Source organism: Mandrillus leucophaeus, unplaced genomic scaffold (assembly GCF_000951045.1).
Source record: "Mandrillus leucophaeus isolate KB7577 unplaced genomic scaffold, Mleu.le_1.0 Scaffold241, whole genome shotgun sequence".
Lineage (NCBI taxonomy): Eukaryota > Metazoa > Chordata > Mammalia > Primates > Cercopithecidae > Mandrillus > Mandrillus leucophaeus.
The window spans coordinates 2164582-2187825 of record NW_012102488.1 but is presented as its reverse complement, the minus strand read 5'-3'; the positions used below and the strand labels follow the sequence as shown (position 1 = coordinate 2187825).

Below are 23244 nucleotides of genomic sequence, written 5' to 3'. Positions count from 1 at the left end.
AGTTCAAGACCAGCCTGGGCAACAAAGTAAACCTCTGTCTCTCCCCTGCACCACCCCCCAATAAAAGAAAAAAAAGAAAAAGAAAAAAAAAGAAGTTGAGCTGGGATTGGGGTCTGTGACCTCTTCCTGGAGCAGGTTTGTGGGGAGGAAAAGTCAGGGGCCTGCCTTCCTCGGTGTGTTGCTTCTTCCCATGCTGTCCTGGTCCCACCCACTATGCTGGGCCACCTACCTCAAGGTTCCTGGGCTCTGCAGGACATCAAAGGGGTTGGCCACGCCCAGAGGCTACCCTGAGGGCGGGCCCTGAGCCAGGCTCTGTGCTGGGCTTCTTCCTGATCTTCTCTCATGGAATCCCTGCAGTGACACTGTAAGGTGGGTGCTACTATCCCCATTTTATAGATGGGGAAACCGAGGCTCAGGGAGATTGAGGACGTGATTAGAATTTGGGTCATCTGACTCCAAAGACAGTTCCTTTACCCACTGGCAAACTCTGGTGACCCAAGGGGAAGAGGAGGATGGCATAGTCAGAGCGCAGGGTGAAGGCACTGCCCTCTTAGGAACAGCTGAGAGAGCATGGGTTTCCAGTCCTGGTGTTCACACCCCCGGAGGTCCAGCAATGGTCTCTCTGAGGCCCTGCAGGGCTGTTGGTGTGGCCAGTGTCTTAACCGGCTGGAGAGGGTGCCTCAAAGGGGCAACCACAGTCCCTGTTTAGAGTTGTGTGGAAGGAGAAAGGTTGGCTTTGGGCTCTGTTGCACCGGGGTTCAAATCTTGGCTCTGCTACACACCAGCTGTGTGCCCTTTGGCTGACCACCTGACCCCTGAGCCTCAGCATGGCCACTGCTGTCTGGCACGCAGTGCACGTGTGGTACCACCCACCCACCCTCCTCCTCCCTGCCTCCTTCCTCCACTGATGTGTGGAGGTGGGTAATGACTGAAGGTATGATTCTCTCTGGGATAGTTTCACTTTAATAAGAGACTTTAATGCCTCCGAACCCCAGCGGATGTTTCCCTTTAATGGTGACATTTCAGGCGTGGTGACAGCCATGAGGAGATTCTGGAGGCGGGGGCCTGCCTGGCTCTGCATTGGTGCAGCCTCCTTCTTTGGCCCTTCTTCCACTCCCGTTCCCAGGGCTCATGCTGCTCTCTTGCAGGCAGGTCAGTGTTTCGTTAATTTGATTGAGGGATCTGTTCTGAGTGTGCTCACTGTACAGCTCCTAGAAGCCCAGCCTGGGAATTGGTGGGCGTTCTGACACAGACAGGGCCAACCTGAGCTCTGCTCGTCTAGGCAGTGAGAGGTTACAGCAAAAGTAATGAAGAGGCTTGCAGGGGGAGTGATTGACCTGCTTGGGGGAACCCTGGGGGTCTGTCCCAGGGAAGAGTCTCTGGGCATGCTGAGCTGAGTGTGATGGATCTTTTCTGTTCATTAAGACAGCACCCACCCCACCCCCAGGACCTGTCTGCACTCCAGATGACTCGCAATGTCCCCTCATCCATTCATTGCTCCCGAAGTGCTCCCAAGCCCTGGCTGTATTGACAGGGGAGAAGAGGAGGAGGAGATGTGGCCCCCTGCTAGGCCTGGGCAGGGGAGCAAGGGACAGAGGATTGGAGCTCTGGAGGAGCAGTCCTGGGCCTGCGGATGGGGTGGTTGGGTATTCTTAGCTAACTCAGTGGAGCTAAAGAAAGGGAGGGTTTGAAGAGGTCCCAAGGGAGAGGTCCATGGCCTGGGCCTAGGGGCCTGCGTTCTAGTCCAGGTTTTGCAGCTGATTCCTTTGTGACTACGGGTAAGTCTCTGCCCTCTCCTGGCCTAAATTTTCCCATCTGTCCAATGGGGGTTTTGGTCTGGGCCAGCTAATCTATGGCCTCTTTCAGCACCCTCCATCCCTGGGAGTGGGGGTGGTCTCTGGAGCCCAAGGAGCTGGAGACGGGTGGAAGGCAGATGTACGTGCTGCTGTGTGCTGTGGCCAGCACATTCATTTAGCATCTGTAAGATGGATACACCCCCCAGTTCACCTGGCACACGAACCTTTAGATTTATTTCTTCCTGAATGGTGCCATCCATCATGTTAGCTTTGCTGCCAATGGTGCGGCTGGCTCCTGCCTGAGCCTCCTGAAGGGTGGGGTCTCTGGTTATCCTCCAGGCAGGGCTCCTCGCCCTCAGCCCCCAGCCTTGCTCCTGCACCTGTCCGCCCCTCAACTTGTGTGGCATGGGGATAATTCTACCCATTAGGTCTGCTCCAGTCCCCAGCCAGACCACAGGTTCAGGGTGCTCTGAGGGGTTTTGGGACAATCAGGGCTGTCTTCTTGAAGGAGGTGACAGTACTGGCTTTAGACCTAAAAATGTGTCTAGGCAGGAAGTGGACAGGTGGAAAGAAGACTAAGTGCTTTCAGTGTTGATGTTGAGGGAGGGATGGAATTCATGGAACAAAGTGAGCGAGGTCCCACACTTATACTCATGTTATTTATACCTATGTTGCTTATGAAAGGTGCCCAGGCAACAGTGTTTATTGACTGACTGATTGATCCTGTCCCCAGTTCTTTTTTTTTTTTTTTTGAGACAGGGTCTCACTGTCTCTCCCAGGCTAGAGTGCAGTGGCATGAACACACCTCACTGCAATCTGGAACTCCTAGGCTCAAGTGATCCTCCTGCCTCAGTCTCCTGTGTAGCTGGAACCACAGGTGCATGCCACCATGCCCAGATAATTTTTTTTTTGTAGAGATGGGGTTTCACTTTGTTGCCCAGGCTGGTCTCGAACTCCTGGGCAGCCTCCTAAAGCGCTGAGATTATAGATGTGAGCCACTGTGCCCAGCTCCTGATTCTTATAATTTCCTGTTTTTCAGACTCAGGTGCTCTTTTACCCTTCCTAAGTGGCTCAGGAACTATCCGGTGACCCCACCCCAGCCTCCATCAGACAGTCCCCCACAACATCCATCCCTGTTAGAGGCATGCAGAATATGGCAAAGTTTGCCCGACCTTGGACAAGTCACCTCATCTTTTGAGCCTTGGTTTCCCCTTCTATGAAATAAAGATGGCTGGTCTTGCCTGCCAGGGTTTTGAGGAAGAGATGAGCAATTGTGTATGAGATGATCGGCACAGGGCCTCATTCACAGCAGGGTCCCAATGCATGTGGGTCTCCTCTTTTATCCTGAAAAAGACCTGCAGGTTTCACTGAAGAAAGGACATTTGAGATGGTCTCCAGCGAATGAAGAGAAGCTCAAGCTCAGTGGGCAGAGTCAGGTTGGAATGGCAGTGGTTCTGGATTTCAGCAGGACACCTGGAATGGTGCTAAGGGTCTCTGCTGGGGACAGCTTTTTTTTTTTTTTTTTTGAGATGGAATCTTGCTCTGTCACCCAGGCTGGAGTGCAGTGGCAAGATCTCGGCTCACTGCAAGCTCTGCCTCATGGGTTCACGCCATTCTCCTGCCTCAGCCTCCTGAGTAGCTGGGTCTACAGGTGCCCACCACCACGCCCAGCTGATTTTTTGTGTTTTTAGTAGTGATGGGGTTTCATCATGTTAGCCAGGATGGTCTCAATCTCCTGACCTTGTGATCTGCCTGCCTCGGCCTCCCAAAGTGCTGGGATTAGAGGCATAAGCCACCGTGCCCGGCCTTTTTTTTTTTTTTAAGACAGAATCTTGCTCTCTCGCCCAGACTGGAGTGCTGGAGTGCAATCTCGACTCACTGCAACCTCCGCCTCTCAGGTTCAAGCAATTATCGTGCCTCAGCCACTTGAGTAGCTGGGATTAGAGGTGTGCACCACCATGCCCAGCTAATTTTTTTTTTTTTAAGTAGAGATGAGTTTCACCATGTTGGCCAGGCTGGTCTCGAACTCCTGGCCTCAAGTCATCCCCCTGCTTTGGCCTCCCAAAGTGCTGGGATTACAGGCGTGAGCCACTGCGCCCGGCTAGGGAACAGCTTCTTAAGCAAGGTGCGGTGGTTAAGGATGAGGCCTCTGGAGCCAAGCTGTCCAGCTGCAATCCTGGCCGCACTCAGTAACTCTATGTGCATGACGTTGGGCAAAGCGCTAGACCTCTCTGTGTTTCGATTTCCTCCTCTGAAAAGGGGAATACTGACAGAACCTAGCTCACAGTCTTGTCGTGTTGATTAGATGAGTTTATACATGTAAAGTTTAGAATAATGCTGACTATATATTAACTGTTTAATACAAGTTAGCAGCTTTTGTTATTTTATTTTATTTTTATTTTGAGATGGGGTCTCACTTTGGTTGTCCAGGCTGGAATGCAGTGGTGCCATCTCGGCTCAGTGCAGCCTCAACCTCCTGGGCTCAAGTGATTCTCCCACCTCAGCCCCCCAAGTAGCTGGGATTACAGACGTGCACTACCACACCAGCTAGTTTTTCATATTTTTAGTAGAGGCAGGGTTTCACTATGTTGCCCAGACTGGTTTTGAACTCTTGGACTCAAGCAGTCTGCCCACCTTGGCCTTCCAGAGTGCTAGGATTACAGGCGTGAGCCACTGCTCCAGGCTGGCTTTTGTTATTCTTGCTGAGGGTCAGAGAGGTTAGGGACTTGCTCATAGACACACAGCTCGTGATGAACATTCAGGATACAGGTTGATGCCTGTTTAATTCCAAAGCTATGCTCTTTCCTCTGCTCCAGGCAGCCCTGGTGTCTGCCAGAGGTGCCTGATGTGCAGCCAGTGTCCAGGCCTCGTTTGGGGAGAGGTTGAAGCAGGCTCTGCCCACGGTGAGTTCTCTCCTGAGGCTCTTTAAGAGCAGGACCTTGTCTGTCTTACTCACTTCCATATCTGCTGGGGACCCTCAGGGCCTAGTAGGTGCTCAAGAAATACTTGTAAGTTGGCTATAGATGAATCAATAAATGAAGGCAGGGAGGGTTACCGGGTTGCTCCTAGGGCTCCTGGTGCTCATTGTGGGAGCCCCTCACACCTCCATCTTCTGTGCCAGATTTGGAGGACTCCCCCACCCCCACAGTCTGGCTTTTAGCAGCACCCCCTTCAGCCCTTCTGATGCCCACCCAGCTGCCTGCCTCTCCCTAGGAGGCAAATCTTCAGCCTCCCTCCTGCGTCCCTGGGTTCTCCCCGCTTGCTTGTTAACTCGAGAAAAACTCCCCAGCCAGCCCTGAACACGATGCTTTTGCCTCTGCTTTTATATTGCATTGTAATGTGACTGTCTAAAGGTTCTTAAAGAAGAGAGAAAAGCAAGATCATTGCCTACTCTGTGCCCAGAGTAGATTCTGTCTTCAGGAGGGATGGGGCAAAACCTCCCAACCCTCTTTAGACTGGGGGTCTTTGGAGCCTACCTGTCTTTAAGGTAGGGTACAGGGCACAGGCCTGAGGCCAGGAAGCCTGGGCTCTGACGCTGTCCCCTCAAGAATCTGTGCCCCTCTTAGCCCCTTGACTCCCTGCGATAGGGGAAAAGAGTCTCGCCCCTCCTTTTACAGAGGACATAGGGGTCCTGGAGCTCTCTGTCCCCTCTGTCCTGCCCCTGGAGAATGCTGGGTGCTTGTGCCAAGCAGAGTGGGTTCCCGGTGAAGGTGTGCTGGAGGTGGGCATAGGTGGATGGAGGGAGGAGGGAAAGGTGCTGCCTACAACTCCTCAGTGAGGCCCTCCTGGCAGGGGGAGCATGGGTTAGTGGGTAGTCAGGAGAGCCAAGGCAGCATGGAGCCCAGGAGGGCTCTCCTCCCACCCCCCCACCTTTTCAGTCACTCCATCTCTCCCACCTTCCTCACCAGATTCTTCTCAACTTCTGAGAAAGTGAGGTTGGGCATCGGGCTAAGGGCCCTGTGCACCCATGTACCACTGCGGGTTCTCTCCATCCTCTCACTGCACCCCAGGCTTTCTTGGAGCATCGTGGAAATGCATCGGCTGTGAGGGTGGACTCCTTGTGTCTGGGACTGCCAGGGCTGGTCCACACCTAGCTGCTGAGAATTCCTCCCCTTCCAGCTGTTTGCTTCTTACCTTTCCAGCCGTTTTGGCAGGCTCTCTTCTTCAGTCTCTGCCACAGGTGAAGGTGGCCGTGCTCCCACTCTCCCCGGACAGCACGCTACTCTTTGGAATTCAGTTCCCCTGACTGCCTTGTGACACCAGCCCTCCAGCAGACCGAACAAAAGTTATGGTTTTGCAGAATATCCAGCTTTTTCTCTTTAGTTGGGAGTGATGCTCTCTTGTGGCTTCTACATCCTGGATGAGGTAGAATCCCTCTGTCTCTGGCTCTCGTGGTTAACAGTTTTGGATTTACCCAGATCTGGGTTCAAATTCTGCCTCCACCAGATGCTGGCTGTGTGCCCTAGGTGAGTCATCCCAACCCTGCACCTTAGTTTCCCCTCTGGAAAGGGGGATACTGGTGCCCAGTTCAGTGAACTGCTGAGAGGGAGGTGAGTTGAAGTGCTCAGCATGGCCATCAAGTGGCTCTGTGAGGCCCTGTTCATTGTGCCTCTGCCTCCCAGAGGCTGTGGGGAGGAAAGTCAGGGAGCAGCTCTGGCTGGGCCGGCCTGCAAGCCGGGGCGGGGCTAGCCTGTGCCTTCTCACCTTCAGAAGCTTTGGAGAAAACACTGCTCCACACGTGTCCCCGGCAGCTTCTCTGGCCCAGCCTGAGCTAGGCTTGTGGGGCTTAGCCAGGTCCGTTAGCTCCTCGGGAGCATCCCGTCTGCCCAGCCCCTCATCTTACCAGTGCCTGGCAGAAGGCCCCACTCTGCTTGGATGGGTCCATGGAGCTCCTGGGCACAGAGGGTGATGCTCAGCACCTTTGCGTGGCATTGGAGGCCCTGCCCATTATGGATGGCCCAACCCCACCTCTGCCCTTCTCCCTTGCCCATCTCTTTCTCTCCATCTGAACCCAGGATTCCTCTTGGCCCCTCTCCTTTCTGGTTTCAGCTGAGGTCTTGGGAAGCCTTGTGTTTTGACATTCTAGGTGAGAGCATTCTAGGCCAGGCTTTCTGAGTACCTTTGGGGACCAGGGCTTCTCCAGTCCCCAGAAGCAAGGCAGGGCTGGTTGCACAGAGCTTCCTTTACCTCCAACTGTACCTGATGCCCACAGAGCCCGCAGCCTCAGGGGACTGCACTGGGGAAGCTGAGGCGGGAAGCTACTTGTCTGCGGAACCACAAGGTCAAGCGGTTTTGTTTCTTGCTGGCAGTGGTGGGCCCTGGGGAGAGCGGCTGGCCACAGTGTAGTCAGTGGGGCCTGCGGCCTGCCCCTCCTGGGTGGCCGGGCCCTGTTTCCAGGGCTGCTCTTGGGGACACTGGGGCCTAGGCTTCTGAGGACCCCAGGGAAGGGTGGTCAGGGGCCTTCCTGGGGCAAGAGCCCTGGCCTCTGCTGTATCCTCTAAAGGTGGCTGGGGTAGGGGGTCCTCAGGGCTCAAAGGCAGAGGGCGGAAAACCTGAGACTGGTCAGGGAAGGTTCCAGGAGTTTCCCAGCCTCTCAGGACAGTGTGTGGGGCGGGGGTTGGTTCCCTAAAGGCTCAGGCTTGGGGTGCTGCTGACTCATGTTCCCAGAAGCTCAGCCAGGCCAGAAGCCTAGAGGGCAAAGAAGCAAATCTAGAGGGGGCACCTGTGAGGCTGTTTGCAGGATGTCCCCTGCTGAGAGTGCGCTCCCCAGCCCAGCCAATGTCTCCTTCCTGGAGAAGCACTTCAGGTGTCTCTTGCCCTTGCCGGCCCAGGTTTGGGCTTCTCCAGGCTCCTGGTTCCCTTCCTTGGCCACATGGTATGGTAGCTGCCTGACTCCTGGTGTGTGAGCTCTTCTGGGGGCGAGGGCAGGGCTGGGTGGGGGAGTGCCAGAGCCCCAGGAGATGGATATGTGTGGACAATGACTGCTTAGGGACAGGAGGGAGGCTGCTGCCACCTTTGGCCACTGTTGCCGGGCCGCATAGCTCGGCGGAAGCACTGCCTTCTTGGAACCTCAGCTTCTTCTTCTCCTCCTGGCCTTTTTGGGGGTTGAAGATTAGAGATCTGCTTGGGCAGGCCTCGGTCTTTAGGTGCCCACCTCTGCAGGTCTTTTCTGAGCCTCTGTCCCTGTTGCTCTGGACTCCCCACCCTACTGTCCAAATTCTTGTGTATTCAAAGCCCCGCCCCGCCCCTCCAGGAAGTGCTCCCTGATGCCTCCAGCCCTCGCTGATCAGAGTCAAAGCCTCCTGAGGGTGCTTCCATTTGCTGTCTTCCCCTTGACACACACCCTTGGCTGTGAGTGGGGCACCAGGTACACAGAGGCCCCACAGCATGACGGGCAGGTGAACCTGTAACATCCCATAACAGGCCAGCATGGTCTGTGCCGGGTAGGGAGGAGCACAAGGGTGGGGCCATTGAGGCAACATTTGTGCTGCATCTTGGAGGGAGAGGCTGGAGACAAGAGGGTCTTAGGGGCAGACATCAGGCTAGGAAAAGCCTTGAATGCCAGGTGGGTAATTTGGGGATCTGGCCTTCCTCTGCAGGCAGAGCACCGGGGAGAGGCTGTAATCGGATGGTGCACTCCTGGGAGCAGACCCTCCCCATAGTGCCTGGAGCCCTCCACCCATACCCTCTGCCTGGTGGTCTCATACTTGTTTTTCAGACCTCTGCTCCAAGGACACTTCCTCAGGGAAGCCCTCCCTGACCACACTGTCCATGCTGTCATGGCTCCTTGGCTTTTCCTTTAAAGCCCTTATCCCAATGTGTCTCCCACCCAAGTGTGGCCATTGATTAATGACTGCCTCTGCCACCAGGCTTTACAGCCACTGAGGGCAGGAATCAGAAGGGTTTGGTGGTCCCCTGGGTCCCCAGCTCTCGGCTCAGTGCCTGGCACAGGATAGGTGCTCCATAAACGCTGACTGAATATGTGAATGCATGCGGGGCACAGAACCCAGGAGCCGCTGGCTGGAGGGGCCGCTGGCTGATGGGTTGAGGGGAGGCACAGTCCCCCAGAAAGCAGGGGCAGCTCCTCTGTCCCAGCCATCCCAGCCGGTACTGTGCTCCCTTTGTTTATCATAGGTGGCTCTTTCAAGAACCACTTGCAGGAACAAAAGCTGTCTCTGGCAGCACCTCAGTGGGTGGGCTGGGCCTCCTGAAATGCTTTGAGAAAAGGTGGACTGAGCCAACTTGTCACCCCCAGGCTGGCTGGTGACTCTTGGAAGAGGGGGCGATCACAGTGGCGGGGGGCGTGGGAGGCAGGGTGATTGGTGGACCCAGCCCTGACCTCACCAAAATTATTTTTAAAGCCTGCAAGAGAAAGGGGTTATTTTTAACCTTTGTTCCATCAAGGCATCCCAAGGGAAAAAGAAGGGAAAAGGAAGGAGATGGGGAGTTGCAGAGGGGCACAGGAGTAGGGCCAGGGGCTTCTGAGGGAGGGGAAGCAACCCCAGAGGCCCCCAAGGACTTGCTTTTTTGTCCCTAGCCCTTTTAAATTTTTTAAAAGCTCCAAACAGCAAGAGGGACAGTGGAGTTCATTATATCGAGTTATCTCCTCCGTTTCAGGCAAAGATCAATCTTCTGAGTCTTGCAGCTCCAAGGGGGGAAGGGAAGAGAAAGAAAATGGGAGGCGAAAGGAAAAAACTCCCTGGACCAATTTCCGCTGTGAACACAATTACTGGGCTGCCTGGCAGTGGCGCCAGCTGTTGGCAGGCATCCTGGCCCCCCGCCAGTCGCGTTCAGCTGCCGGCCGCCCCCAAGGCTCCCTCCTGAATGGGACAGGTTGGCAGGTGTAAGAGCCCCAGAATCCCTGGGGTGGGGGCTACTGGGCCTGTTATCCCAGGGAGGCTGGGGCCCCAGTGCTGTGCAGTGTGCTCTGCTGCGCCAGCTGGCCAGGCCTCAGTCTGGCTTCCACCTCCCTGCGTTTGCAGCGTGTCCTGCCTACTGGGCATGCCCTCTGGCTCCTGCCCACTTCTTCATATGGGAGGCAGTTCATGTAGGGAGTGAGAACACAGGCTTCAGAGCCTCATAGAGCTGACTGTGCCTCCCTCCCTCCCTCCCTTCCTCCCTTCCTTCCTTCTTTCCTTCCGCAAATATATATTGACTGTCTCCTGGGTGCCAAGCACTGCACATAGTACAGAGGTGAATCCAGAGGTGAAAGAGGTGGCTTCAGGCCCTGCATGCCTTATGGAGTTTATGTTGTGATGAGGAGGCAGACAAGAAACAAGGCCACATATAAATAAACAAGATAATGTCAGGTGGAGGAAATGCTTAGAAAATTGGGAGAGACTGGGGTGCATGGTGGGCATTTTACCTAGGGCGACTAGGGATGGTAAGAGGGCTCATTTGAATGGGATGGTAAGAAAGCCTGGGGGAAGAACCTTCAGTAGAAGGAGCAAGAGGGCAGAGACCCTGAGACTGGCCCATGTGGGAGGGAGGCCGATTGTGGTGGAAGATGATTTCTGAGAGGTGGGCAGGGCCTTGAAGGCTTTGGAGAGAGTTTGAACTTGAGTTCAAACTGTACCATGGGCTCATGGCAGGGCAGCCGCAGGGCCTGATTCTCACGTCATTGTGCTGCTCTGATAGTTTGGGGCCAGAGGTGGAGGCAAGGAGCTGAGTGAGGGAGGAGGCTGTTTCAATAATCCGGGCAAGAGCTGGCCAGGGCAGGGCAGAGGAGCTAGGGGAAGCAGTCAGGTTCCAGATATGTTCTGGGGTAGACCTGACAGGGTTTGCTGACGGCTTGGGTATGGGCCGAGGGAGAAGGAGAGAAGTCAAGGCTGAGGGAGATGTAATTTGGGGATAAAAATGAAGAGTTATGTTTTGGACAGGTCTGTTAGATGAGCAGTGGAGATGACAAATAGGCCTCTGAACATAAGCTGGTGCTCAGGAGGGAGCTGAGGCTGGTGAGAGGGACCTGGGGCACAGCAGGGGTTTAAAGGTGAGGAGTGTGCAGACAGGATAGGATGGAGAGGAGGTCTTGGTGAGCCCTGAGGCCTCAGATGCTTGGAGGGAAGTTAGGTAAGAGGGGAGAAGGTGTAGGAGGACAGCCCGGAGAGGCCGAGTCCTGGAAACCCAGAGATAAAATGTCTCCTGATGGAGAAAGCAATCAGCCGTGTCAGATGCTGCTGAAAGCTCAGGGACCAGTGGGGGAACAGAGAATGACTATTGGGCTTGGCAAAACTAAGATTTCTGGGGGACCCTGATAAGAGCAGTTTTGTGGAGTGGTGGGGACAGAACTGGAGAGGGAACTGGAAGTGAAGGAGTGGAGACAGTAGAGGCAGTCCGTGAGTTTTGCTATTAAAGGGAAGCAGACAAATGGGAGGGTATGTGAGGTCAAGGAATTTCCCTCCCTGCCTCTCTGTCTTTTCCTCTCCCTCCTTCCTCCCCTTCCTCCCTTTCTCCTTTCTTCCCTCCCTTCTCTTCTCTTTTACAATATTGAGGCAAATTGCTATGCTCTGTGACTTTGGGCAAGCAGCATAACCTCTCTGAGCGAGTTTCCTTTTCTGCAGAATGGAGGTGACAACCCAGATGTTACTGGATCTGATGCACAACAGGTGCTGAGTAAATGGGAACTGTTCTAACATAGGGCTCACATGAGGAAATGGACAGTTGCACATCAGTACAGATGTTTTATGGAGGTCAACTTGGAAGCAAGTATCGACATGTAAAACATGTATACCCTTTGATCTACCCTTTAGGACTGCACCCAGAGAAATACTTACACGTGTGTGCAATGAGACGGGATGTTTTTTTCCAGCAATGTTTGAAATAAAAAATTGGAAACACCTAAGCACTCATCCTTGGGGGCCTGGTTACACAGGTGGGGGTACACCCCACGTGGCATGCCTCAGTGCAGCACCACGAGAGCTCAGCTGTGACTGTCCATTAGCAGAACATGCTGGAGCTTCACAGCCCAGATCCACACTTTGGCTCCACTATGCCCTGGCTGTATACTCAGGCGGCTTACTGGTCACCACTCTACTCTGCACCTCAGTTTTCTTTTCTTTTCTTTCTTTTTCGGTTTTTCTTTTTTAGAGATGAAGTCTCGTTCTGTCACCTAGGCTGGAGTGCAGTGGCACGATCATAGCTCACTGTGGCCTCCACCTTGGCTCAAGTGATCCTCCTGCCTCCGCCTCCTGAGTAGCTAGGACCACAGGTACACACCACCATGCCCAGCTAATTTTTTTAATTAATTAATTTTTTTGGAGAGACAGGGTCTTGCTATGTCACCCAGGCTGGTCTTGAACTCCTGGGCTCAAGCGATCCTACCCCTTCAACCTCCCAAAGTGCTGGGATTACAGGTGTGCACCATCGCACCTGGCCCACTTCAGTTTCTCATCTACAAAATGAGGATCAAAACAGCACCCACTTAGGGAGCTATTAATAGGATCAGATGAGTTAAGAGGTACAGCACTCAGCCCAGTATCTGGCACACGTTAGGTGCTCAGTGAGCACAAGCATGGTTATTGCTGTGTATGGACAGGGAAAGGTCTCAAAAATCTGTTGTGAGGTGAGGAATGCGGGTGCACACAAGTATAGGGGCTGTGATCCCTGGTATATACCGCCATGTCTGTGTACACCTCTCTGCACACGTGTGCAAGTGCACAGTTAAAGTTTCAGGCCAAAGGGATGGCATTCAGTACCTCTGGAGAGGTGACTGGGAATGAGAGTGTTTACTGTACAGACTACTGTATTTGAACATCTTAAAAAGAGAATGCTTTCATGTGTTATTTGCATATTAAGACTATAATATGTGAAGGTAGTCATTTAGGTCTTCACCTCTTTTGGGAAGCCTTCCGTGACTGCACCAGCCTACCGCCTGCCCCTGTCAGATCTCCTTAGTGTTCAGAAGCCACATTTCCACCGTGGCCGCTGGGAGTAAGATATGTGTGCACACGTGCATGTGTGTGTATGAGTGGTCTCCCATGTAGCCTGGGAACTCCTTGAGGGTATGGGCTTTGTACTTTCCAGGCTGGACACATCTTCAAGGCCAGCAGTTCTGAAAGTGTGATCCCCAACCAGCAGCATCAGCATTACCTGGGAGCTTGTTGGAAATGCAGATCCTCAGGCCCCCCCGCCCCCAGGACCTACTGGTCAGAAAGTCTTGGGGTGGAGCCCAGAAAGCTGTGTTTGCACAAGTCCCAGCAACTCTGCTGCACCTGCTTGTACTGATGGGAGGCACAGTGAGGGTCACAGGGTGAGCCAGTGACAAAGCTGAGACTGGGCTCAGGTAAAGGCCTCAGGCAGACGTGCGAAGGCAGCCGTGGGTACTCCCTTCCCACCAGCTCCTCTGTGCTGCTAGGGACCCTGAACCACATGTGGCCTCAGGAGGGAGGATTTGAGGTTCAGCCCTGTATGTCCAGGGGCCAGAGAACTGTGACTTCCACTGCAGACAGGCTTGGATAGGTGGGGGCTGTGCTGCAAGTCCAGTTTGTGTGTCCTCTGGGGCCGTGCGGGTGCCTGCATCCCAGCCTGCTGTAGCCCAGGCCCTTTCTTTACTGAAAGTGCAATCTTGACTCTGGAATGAATGTGGCATCTTTAGGCTGCCCACAAGCTTCCAGAGGGCAGGGTCCAGGTCTCCTCCTGCTCTATCTGGCCCAGTGCATGGGGAAGCCCAGGCTGGGCAGAGACTTGGGTGGGATTGGACTGCAGGATGGGTCTGCAGGCCCCAATCTGACTGTCCTCTCACCTCTTCCCTGCTGTCTCTTTGCAGGTGTCCCACTGAGGAGGCCCTGATCTTGAGCTTGGAGCCCTGAGACCTGAGCCAATGCTTGAGTGAGTTGAGCAGCTGCTGTCTGTGTTGGTGGATGCAGTGGGGCCAAGGGGTGTGTGCAGAGCAGCCGCCCTCTCTCTGCCCCCCCTTTCTCCTCTACCATCTCCTGGACCCCCCTTTCCTGTCCCCAGCCATGTTCCTGGGGAGGGGCACTTTTGAGTCACTGGGCGAGGTGGAGGCGGGAAGGTTTGGGGATCAGCTGGTAGGAGAAAGGAGGAAGGCAGCTCCATGATCTGATGGGTCAGGCTTGTGGGTACTGGGGGCCCTTGGAGGGCAACCGCTCGGGCCCTGGGGAGCGTGGGTGCCTGGTCCAGGCGCCAGCCAGCCTTGAACTTGGGGATCCTGGAGGCTCCTCCTGGAGGATGGGTGGAGCTGTGAGCCACTCAGGTGAGGTGGGCAGGCCAGGGAATCTTTTGGGTCTGGGAGTGCTCTGGGTGGTCAGGCTCTGACCTTAGGGCCTGGTTGTGCTCTGTGATAAGCATTTTTCAGACACTATTCCTGTGTCTGGGGATCACTGTTAGATAAGGGGTGGCAAGGCTGTCCCCAGTAGCCCCTAACCTCGACTTCAGTTCCAAGGACACTCTGTCCTGGGGATGATTACAGGGAGGGCTTCTGGTTTGGTTTTTTTTTTTTTTTTGCTTTTTAATTAAAAAAAAAAAAAAATCCATGCTCTCCCTCTCTCTGGGATTCTGGTTTTAATTTGGTGTCAAGGGCCTAGGCGTCTCTTCCGAGTCAGCCTTACCTACGTGCTCAGGAGGGAGCAGAAGGAGTGTGAAGTCGGGGAGATGGCACCCCTATTCACAAGCCTGAAGCAGCAGCAGCAGCAGCTGTATCGGATTTGAAGTAGTGGGAGCTGGAGGGGTGTGGCTGTCCATCTTCCACCCTTCCCTGGCCTAACTGGCCCCACGGCCCAGGGCAGCGGTTAACTTATATAAGGAGTTAGGGCTGTGTCTTCAAATTTCCGTATCTGTAAAAGGGAGCTCCTCATAGCGCATCCTCCTGAGCACTGTGTTGTGTGTAGAAGGCCAAGTACCAAGAGCTTGGCACACAGTTGGTGCTCAATAGATGTGAAAACACATAGTCATTTTGCAGCAGAGTCTTGGAAAGAGTTTGAAGGATCTGGGGATTGGAGAAGTGCAGCCCTCGGCAGCTCAGATGCCCCTGCAAGGGCCCGTGCAGCCTCCTGTCATTTGGGAGAGGAGAAACTACGCGAAGTGGACCTAATCCAGGCAGACTGCCTGGAGGAGGGGTGCTAATTGTGATTAATTTATGATGGTTGATCACCTCTTTTTAAGTGTATAAGAACTGTCCTCATACTTTAGTTAGCTCATTAATCTTAGCAACAGCAACCCATGAGAGGGAGCAGTTTGTTCCCTTGCCGCGGCCTTGGTGGCAAGGTAGGATTTGGTCTTGGTCTCCACTCCAGGTCCCATGGGTCTGTCCATCTCTCTCCCTACACTTTGTCTCCCAGTGGTGGGTCACCTGAGAGGAGGGCTATGGTTGGAGGCCACGCCCTTGGCCACCATGTCCTCTGGTCAGGCCTTCAGGGGTCATGGCTTGGGGGTGGGAGCTGGAGGCTGCATCCATGAAGATGTGTGTGTGGACCAGGCAGCCACAGCCAGCAAGATTGTGAGAGGGAGCCTCTGGGCTAGTCTCTCGGGTTCTGGGTCTGGGGCACATCCGTCCTTCCTGGACATGCCCTCTTCCCTCTCCTCCGCACTTGGACACTAACAGTCCCCTCTGCTCAGAGTGTGCCTCCTCTGAGAAGATACCCCACAGCAACTGCCCTCAGCTGTCATCGTGTGGGTGGCTGAGTGGGCCCCAGCCCTACTCGGTTCAGTGAGAATGAGTTCCAGGCACTTGTCCCGACTTGGATGGGGGAGCTGTGGGGGTGGCTGGGGCTGAGAGGGCCTGGAAACAGGAAGGAGGGTGGGCAGGCAATTCAGGGATCTACAGACACAGGATTCAGTAGAAGGGATGCCATTCAGGGGAGATCTGAGAAGGGGCAGGCTCCAATCTGGGAGGCCGGCCGTGGCCGGCGGGGAGGGCTGTCAGTCAACACACCTGGACGCAGCATCTGAGCACCCTCGATTATTTATGACTCGTGGGATGGCCTCATGAAATCTTTGGAATAAAAGCAGCCTGTGCTGGATCAGAGCCTGAGCGTGCGTGCTGGGGGGCATGGGAGCCAGGAAGGAGGCATTATGCAAACCCAGGAGCCATAGTTACAACAACGGCATCTGTCCAAGTGCAGAGCAGGGAGCCATCATGGGCTCTGTGTGCAGGCAGGGCTGGCATGGGGTGTGGCCAGCGTTGGCCGGAAGCTCTGCCTCAGGGGAAGCCACTGAGGCACTAAGGGGTGGATGCCCATCTGAGGGGCCTGCACATGTGAAGTCCACTCCAGAAGGGACCTCAGTCCACCTGGCACAACCCAGCAGGCCTGGGGAAAGGGTCTTGCTTGGATGGGTGCGTTTGCTGGGCACCTCCCGCCACCCCATCATCACCACCAGAGTTTACCGGCCTGAAGTTTTGTGTGGGCCTGAGATGCGGATGCAAGCTAGCGCTACCTTCATTTCTAAAACAGGGGAGCAGAACCACGGGGGTGGATGTTAGGCCAGTTCCCTAAACAACATCCTATACTTGGGGACTCAATTTTTAACTTTAAAGTCAGAATGTGTCTGCTGCAAACAATGCTGTTGGTTTTCACCTCAGTTCAGCGCAGAAGGGAGGCCCCGTTGCTCTTTCTGCCAGCCCCCTGGTCCTGGGCATTTCTGAGGAGCTGTGGGTGGACCTAGCGGTAAAGTGTAGAGTGCAGACCTCAAGTCCTGAGCTAGACTTGGGTTCATGGTTTCTCTGTGCATCAGTCTCCTCATCTGTAAAATGGGCACAGCAGTTGTTTTCTCATAGGTGTATTGGGAAGATGAGATGAGATGATGCATGAGAAGTCTTTACATATGACCTGGCACATGGTGAGGGCCTGTCAGTGGAGTTGTTGTGCTTGTCATTGCCATGGTTGGTGGCTGATCGGGTGGGCAGCAGAGCCAGTTCAGTCTGAACTGGGTGACATTCAGGTTCCTGTATCCAGGCTGCTGTGGTTGTGGTGGGGGAGGCGGCCCCAGTTTCTTCCGCTGTCTCCCTCTGGGTGTCAGTTACTGAGGGCTGCCAGGGGTAGTGCTGGACAGGGGGAGCTGGGTGTGCAGTTGGCGAGAGCTTGTCCCTGCTTCAGTGACAGGAGCTCTCAGCCACCTGGGTAGAGGAGGCACAGAGGGATGAAATCTCTGAGCCTCAAGGAAATAAGGAGGCTGCTTTAATAGGGCACAGAGAAGCAGCAGTGGCAATGCTGGGGTTGAGCGGAGACGCCTGACACATTGTGGTGGTGGCAGGGAGGAGCATGAGGAGAAGGAACTGGCGCAGGCTCTTCACACATGGAACATCATTGGTTCTCACTCAGGAGAGGGATGCCATTATCCCTGTTTCCCTATGAAAAATGGAGGCCCACATAGGGAAGCTAGTTGACCCAAGTCGCAGAAAAGGCAGAGCTGGGATTGAATCCCCTTTCCCATGTCCTGTGCCCTGGAGGGGTTGAGGGTACCAGGAGTGGGGCTGGCTTTAGTGCCAGGCTCTGGCTGTCCCGAGCGGGGGACACACATGGACCTGGATGTGCACGCGTGTGCATGTGCATTTGTGTGCCGAGTCTCTCCCCACTTCAGCAAGGAAGCTCTCTGGGAAACTAGGGCAGTGGGGCGGCTCTCTGCCACCTCCTACAGTATTGGCACCTGGGGGCGGCTTCTACATTGGAGCCTGGTGTCTGGGCCCAGCCTGTTCTCCCCGCACATGTGCCTCCCATGACTCTGCCCCCACCCCAGCCTGCCTGCCAGGATGGAGGGGTGTCCGGGGGACTGGAAGGTACCCTGGGATAATAAAGATAATTCTCAGCTAAGACATTGTACGCCAAGCATGAGTAAACATCATTCTCCCGTTATCCAAGGCCAAAGGGGCAGAGTGCCTTGCCCATGGCCACACAGCTAGGCAGTTGTGAGGCAGGATTCTGACCCTAATGGTGGCCGGAGATCCTGGGGGACCCAGCTCTGGTTTTTCTCAGTGGGCAGTCCCAGGACAGCCCCTCAAGGTCCTGAGGAGCCAGGACCCTGCCCCAGCTATCATTTACCAACCTTTCTGTGGCCAGGCCTGAGGGAGGCATGGGCCACACCTCCCCTCAGCCTAACCTGCCTGCAGGTCCTTCCTGTTCCCATGTTACAGATGTGGAGACTGAGGCTCAAGAGGGCCCCAGTGCCATTCTGATGCTGAAGTCTGGCTTTTTCCCCCCTGCCTTGCTGCTCCAGATTGTCTACTGATGCCCTCTGCCTGTGTCTCCCCATGTTGGTGCTGTGGCCCAGGCCTGATGCCTGCCTGTGCAGCTAGAGGGAAAGAGAGATCCTGGACCAGTCTGGATATAGAGGGACAGAGAGGCAGGGGCAGCCCTGACACAGATGGGTAGGGGGCAGGTGCTGGACCATCTCAGTCTCAGAAAGTCATGTGCACTACCCGAGCCCCTGAGGCAAGATGGGTAGCTACTGATAACCTGGTTTGTGGCATCAGACAGCATGGCATGAGTCCCAGCTCCAGTACTTACCAGATGTGTGGCCTTAGACATGTTACTTTAGCTCTCTGGGCCTCAGTCTTCCCATTGGGTAAGGGGAAAATGATAGTAGAAGCCACCTCACGGGCTGTTAGGGGATAAATGGCATATTCAGGTACTGCACTAGGAATGACACTTAGCATGTAGTAGGCACTCAGTAAATTCTAGTCAAAGTTGTCATTGTTATTAGCAGGGCTATAGAACATTCTAGGGTGAGAGCAGAGCCTTCCTAGCTCCTATGCGCAACTAGATGCCAGAGCCAAGAGGGACAGGACTGGAGCCTGCTTCAGCCTCCCCCTTACTCCCCCTACAACGCTGCCAACCCCGGACCTCCGGTCCTGAGTTTTTCATTCCCTGGGGAGCAGGTAAATGTGGGGTGGGATGGAGTGGATTTGCCATTTTGCACATTAACTATTTTTATATTTATACCCACCTTATTCCAATAAGTATGAGAGCTAAGCATAATCATGATACCAAGGTAGACAATCCAAGGCAGGGGAAAAAGGATGTAATAGCAAGGAAAGGCTTGGGGAGCATTACAACATGGAGACAGAGGGTCCGATCTTGGGCTGAATAGTTGGTTCTGTGATTCCTCATAGTCAGAATGAAAAGGGAACTATCATTTATGAGAACTGTGCTGTCCACAGGAGCAAAACAGCATATAGTCCTTGAGAAGGAGTAGGTTTCCTGGAGGAGCGGGAGCCATATCTATTCAGACATCTCTGCAGCCCACAGCAGCTCAGAGTGTAGAGAGTGGAGGTCAGATGTCTGACCTGGGTTAGAGGGCTGGCCAACTCCGGGCAGGGAGATCCTCTTCCTGCACAGAGTGATCTGGGGCCCGGGACAAGGACCATTGGGCCGGGAGGGTCGGGTAGACACTGGGTCACAGCCCCTGATGCTTGCCCTGCTCTCCCTCCACAAGCTCCGAGCCCTCCCAGCTCTGGATTCTCCTGTCTAGCTGGATCTGCACAGGAAGGAGCAAGGGTTAAGCTGGGTCTGCACATCTGCAGGCCTGGGCCTGAGACCAGCTCTGCCTACTCCACCCTCCTCCTCAAGAACCCTCAGTGTCTCCTCATTGGCTGAGCATCGACTGCGCCTCCCTGCACCTGGCGTCTGATCTCTAATCCAGAGCCTAGCTCAGCCCTTGGGACTCCTTTGCACCCGCTTCCTTAGCCCAACTCTGCAAGTGCTCTCCGACCTGGATGTGCCTCCATCATCTCCCCACTGGCACAGAGCTGCCCAAAGGCAGAGTGGAGTCTTCCCAGCTTCCCTCCCAGTGCCGGCTGGACCCTCCTAGTGCCAGCTGGGCTCTTGGGTGGGTGTGGGTGCCATAAGCCTTGCAGGGAAGGAGGGTTAAAGAGAATGGACATTCAGCCATCACAGAGGGTGAGTTTTCCACTTTGCAGAATACCTTGCATATACTTGGCCAAGTCCAGACCTCAAAACAGCTCTGTGAAATGGGATAACAACAGCAGACCCAGAGTAATAACAGCTCCTGTTTCCTCAGTGCCTGCTATGTGCCAGGCGCTGTGGTAAGCATTTCACAAATAGTTATTTATTTAATCCTCACTACAGCCCATGAACTGTTTCTGCAGAGAACTGAAGTGCAGGCAGAGGATGAGAAACTTGCCCAAAATTATACAGTCCTTAAGTGGCAGAGTGGGGATTTGAACCCAGGCAGTCTGGACTACATTCCAAGCATTTGTCTTCATGGCTCCTCCCAAGGGCTGGTGAGGGAGAAGTGTGATGCCCACATTGCAGACATGGAAACAGGCCCGGAGACAAGGAAGCTTGCCTGAGGTCACACAGCTGGGAGGGAGTGGATGAGGTGGGGTTCCCATTAGCTCCATCCCGTCCCCAAGCTGGAGCTGGATCTGCCCTCAGACCCCTCCCTGGAGGCTGGGAGGAGAGGGTAGGAGTGAGGCTGTGAGGGCCACAGAAAACGCCCTTCTAGGTGTGGCCCCTGTGTGTGGCACCCACTCCCAGCCCCCAGCCCTCAGCAGCGAAGCTTTGGTCTCTGGCCTGTCAGGGAACAGGGTGAACTCTGGGGGCTGGGACTCAGCAGACACTGGTGCAGCCCACCTGCCTTGAACTGGTGGGCATGTGGCATGTCCGTGATGAGTGGGCTCTTCGCAGAGTGAGCATTAATCACACTGCCAGGCAGTGGGAGAGGCAGCTGCCTGAAATGCCTGCACCTGGGCAGGACTGATCACCGCCAGACCTGGCCAGGCCAGGAGGCTGAGGGCAGCCAGGGGCCATCTCTGCCAGGCAGGCAGTCAGGGAAGAGCCCTGGACTGAGGGAGGAGACACAACACTGACCTGGGGCTCTCAGAAGAGGCCTGGTAAGGGAGGACTCTTCCTCTTCTCCCAGGGATGGCCCTTTAGTGTGCTGCAAAGCCATTTGTCATGTTTTAAGATGCATGGTTAAGACTTGCCTCCTCCAGAAGCCATTGTAGAGTGCCCATGTGTCAGCCCTGGACATTTTCTCAAAGGAATGTGCAGCGTCCCCGGGAGCCAGGCAAAAGGGCTTTGAATCCCCGTTGCCACCTGCCAGCTGTGCGACCTTGGGGAAATTACTTCACCTCTCTGAGTGCTGGTTTCCTCATCTATAGGATAGCTCATTTTTTCTTTTTCTTTCTTTTTTTAAATTATGGTTAAAAAAAAACATATAAAATGTATCATCTTAGCCATGTATAAGTGCACAGTAAGGTAGTGTGAACTCTATGCCCCTTATCGTACACCATATTCTTTCCATCTTGCATGACCAAAATTCTGTACCCATTGGACAGCAATTTGGCTCTCCCCACAGCCCCTGGCAACCTTCCTGCTACTTTCTTTTTTTTTTTTTTTTTTTTTTTTGAGACGGTGTCTTGCTCTGTTGCCCAGGCTGGAGTGCAGTGGCTGGATCTCAGCTCACTGCAAGCTCCGCCTCCCAGGTTCAGGCCATTCTCCTGCCTCAGCCTCCCGAGTAGCTGGGACTACAGGCGCCAGACGGGGTTTCACCGTTTTAGCCAGGATGGTCTCGATCTCCTGACCTCGTGATCCGCCCGTCTCGGCCTCCCAAAGTGCTAGGATTACAGGCTTGAGCCACCGCACCCGGCCCTTCCTGCTACTTTCTAAGAGTTTGACCACCTTAGATATCTCATACCAGGAAACCATACATATGTGTCTTTTTGTGAGTAGCTTACTTCATATAGCATAATGTCCTCCATGTTCATTCATACGGTGGCATGTGACAGCGTTTCCTTCCTTTTTTAAGGCTGAAAAATAGTCCATCATCTGTATACACCACATTTTGTTTATCTGTTCATCTGTTGATAGACAGTTGGGGTTCTTTCCATCTCTTGGCTATTGTGAATAATGCTGTGATGAACTTGAGCATGCACATACCTCTTTGAGATCCTGTTTTTAATTATGATATGTATATGTACGCACATACACATACACATACACATACACACATCCAAAAGTGGGACTGCTAGATCGAATGGTAATTCTATTTTTAATTTTTACAATTAATTTAGTGGCTGCCCCACTTTACATTTGTACTAGCGATACACGAAGGTTCCGATTTCTCCACGTCCTTGACAATACTTATTTTTTTTTCGGTAGTGACCATCCCTATCTGAGGTGAGGTGAGACCTCATTGTGGTTTTGCTTTGCATTTCCCTGATGATTAGTGATGCTGAGCATCTTTCCATCTGCTTGTCGGCCATTTGTATATTTTCTTTTAAGAAATGTCTATTCAAGTCCTTTGCCAATTTTTGATGGGATTATTTTTGTTGTTGAGTTGTAGAAGTTCTTTATGTATTCTAGATATTAACCCCTTTCAGATACGTGGGTTGCCAACATTTCCTCCCATTCCGTAGGTTGCTTTTTCACTCTGTTGATTGCTTCCTTTGTTAAGCAGAAGGTTTTAAGTTTGATGCAGTCCCATTTGTCTATTTTTGCTTTTGTTGCCTGTGTTTTCGGTGTCATGTCCAAGAAATTATTGCCAAATCCAATGTCATGAAGCTTCTCCCCTGTGTTTTATTTTAGGAGTGGTATAGTTTCAGGTTTTGTGTTTAGGTCTTTCACCTATTTGGAGTTAATTTTTGTTTATGGTATAAGGTAAGAGTCCAACTTCATTTGTTTTGCATGTGGAAATCCAGAGACTGAACAGAGGCCATAGCAACGGCAGGCTCATTCTTGTGCAAGGTCTGGATATCTGGGTGCCCTAATGAGGACAGGACCTGTGCTCCTTCCTCCTGATGATGGCTGTTGCTCTGACCCTGAGTCTTTCCTCCTCTGGGTCTTTGGGTCTTGCTGTACCCAGGCCAGGTCGGGCAGGATGGGGTGCCTGTGGGGTAGGCAGGGTGGGGTGCCTGCGGGGTAGGCAGGGTGGGGTACCTGCGGGGTAGGCAGCCCACTGCAGGGATGCATGCTTCTTCCTCACCCATCTCCAGTGCTTTGGGGATCTCTGGGTGGAGTCAGGAACTCCATGAGACACAGGGAGTGGAGACACAGGGGCTCAGTTCACTCAGGAGGACTTGTGTAGAGTCAACAGCCCAAAGGGTCAACACTGGACACTGGTCTGGGGGAGAAAAAGGTCTCAGTGGGGCAGCTTAGGGCTGTGCCCTCCTCCTGCCCTAATCTTCTGGTGACTCAGATGAAGGTGCTGAGTCCCACGTTTGCCAGTGAGATGCAGTTCTCACTGTGGGTGCTCAGATGGTGGAAGCTCTGAACTGAAACCTACCAACCAAATGGAACTCTGCAGCCAGGAAAATGAAGTTTGGCGCTTGGGCTCAAAAACTCAATGGCCAGGGGATGGATGCAGGAGTAGGGGTGGGGCGGCCGCTCCATGTAGATTCCCTGGGTGTGCTGTGGTGGAGCCGTCTCAAACCAGCTCTCTCTCAACCCCACGGACACGTGTTCAGGAATTTTCCAAGCCAGTTGTTCAACACAGGAGTCCACCTTCCAGGCTCACATCCTGGCTTTCCCAGGTC

At 53.8% G+C, this 23244-nt stretch overlaps 1 protein-coding gene across 4 annotated transcripts in view; it reads left to right on the top strand.

Moving 5' to 3' along the window:
- LINGO1 (leucine rich repeat and Ig domain containing 1) overlaps positions 1-23244 on the top strand; it is a 212984-nt gene that overhangs the window by 73495 nt on the left and 116245 nt on the right. For 2 of the 4 annotated variants that reach the window (XM_011982679.1, XM_011982684.1), the window contains one exon: positions 13561-13622. The exons of the other annotated variants lie outside the window; for them this stretch is intronic. The gene's annotated coding sequence lies outside the window, so the exon portion shown is untranslated. The remainder of the gene's footprint in view (positions 1-13560; positions 13623-23244) is intronic. 4 annotated transcript variants of the gene reach the window in all.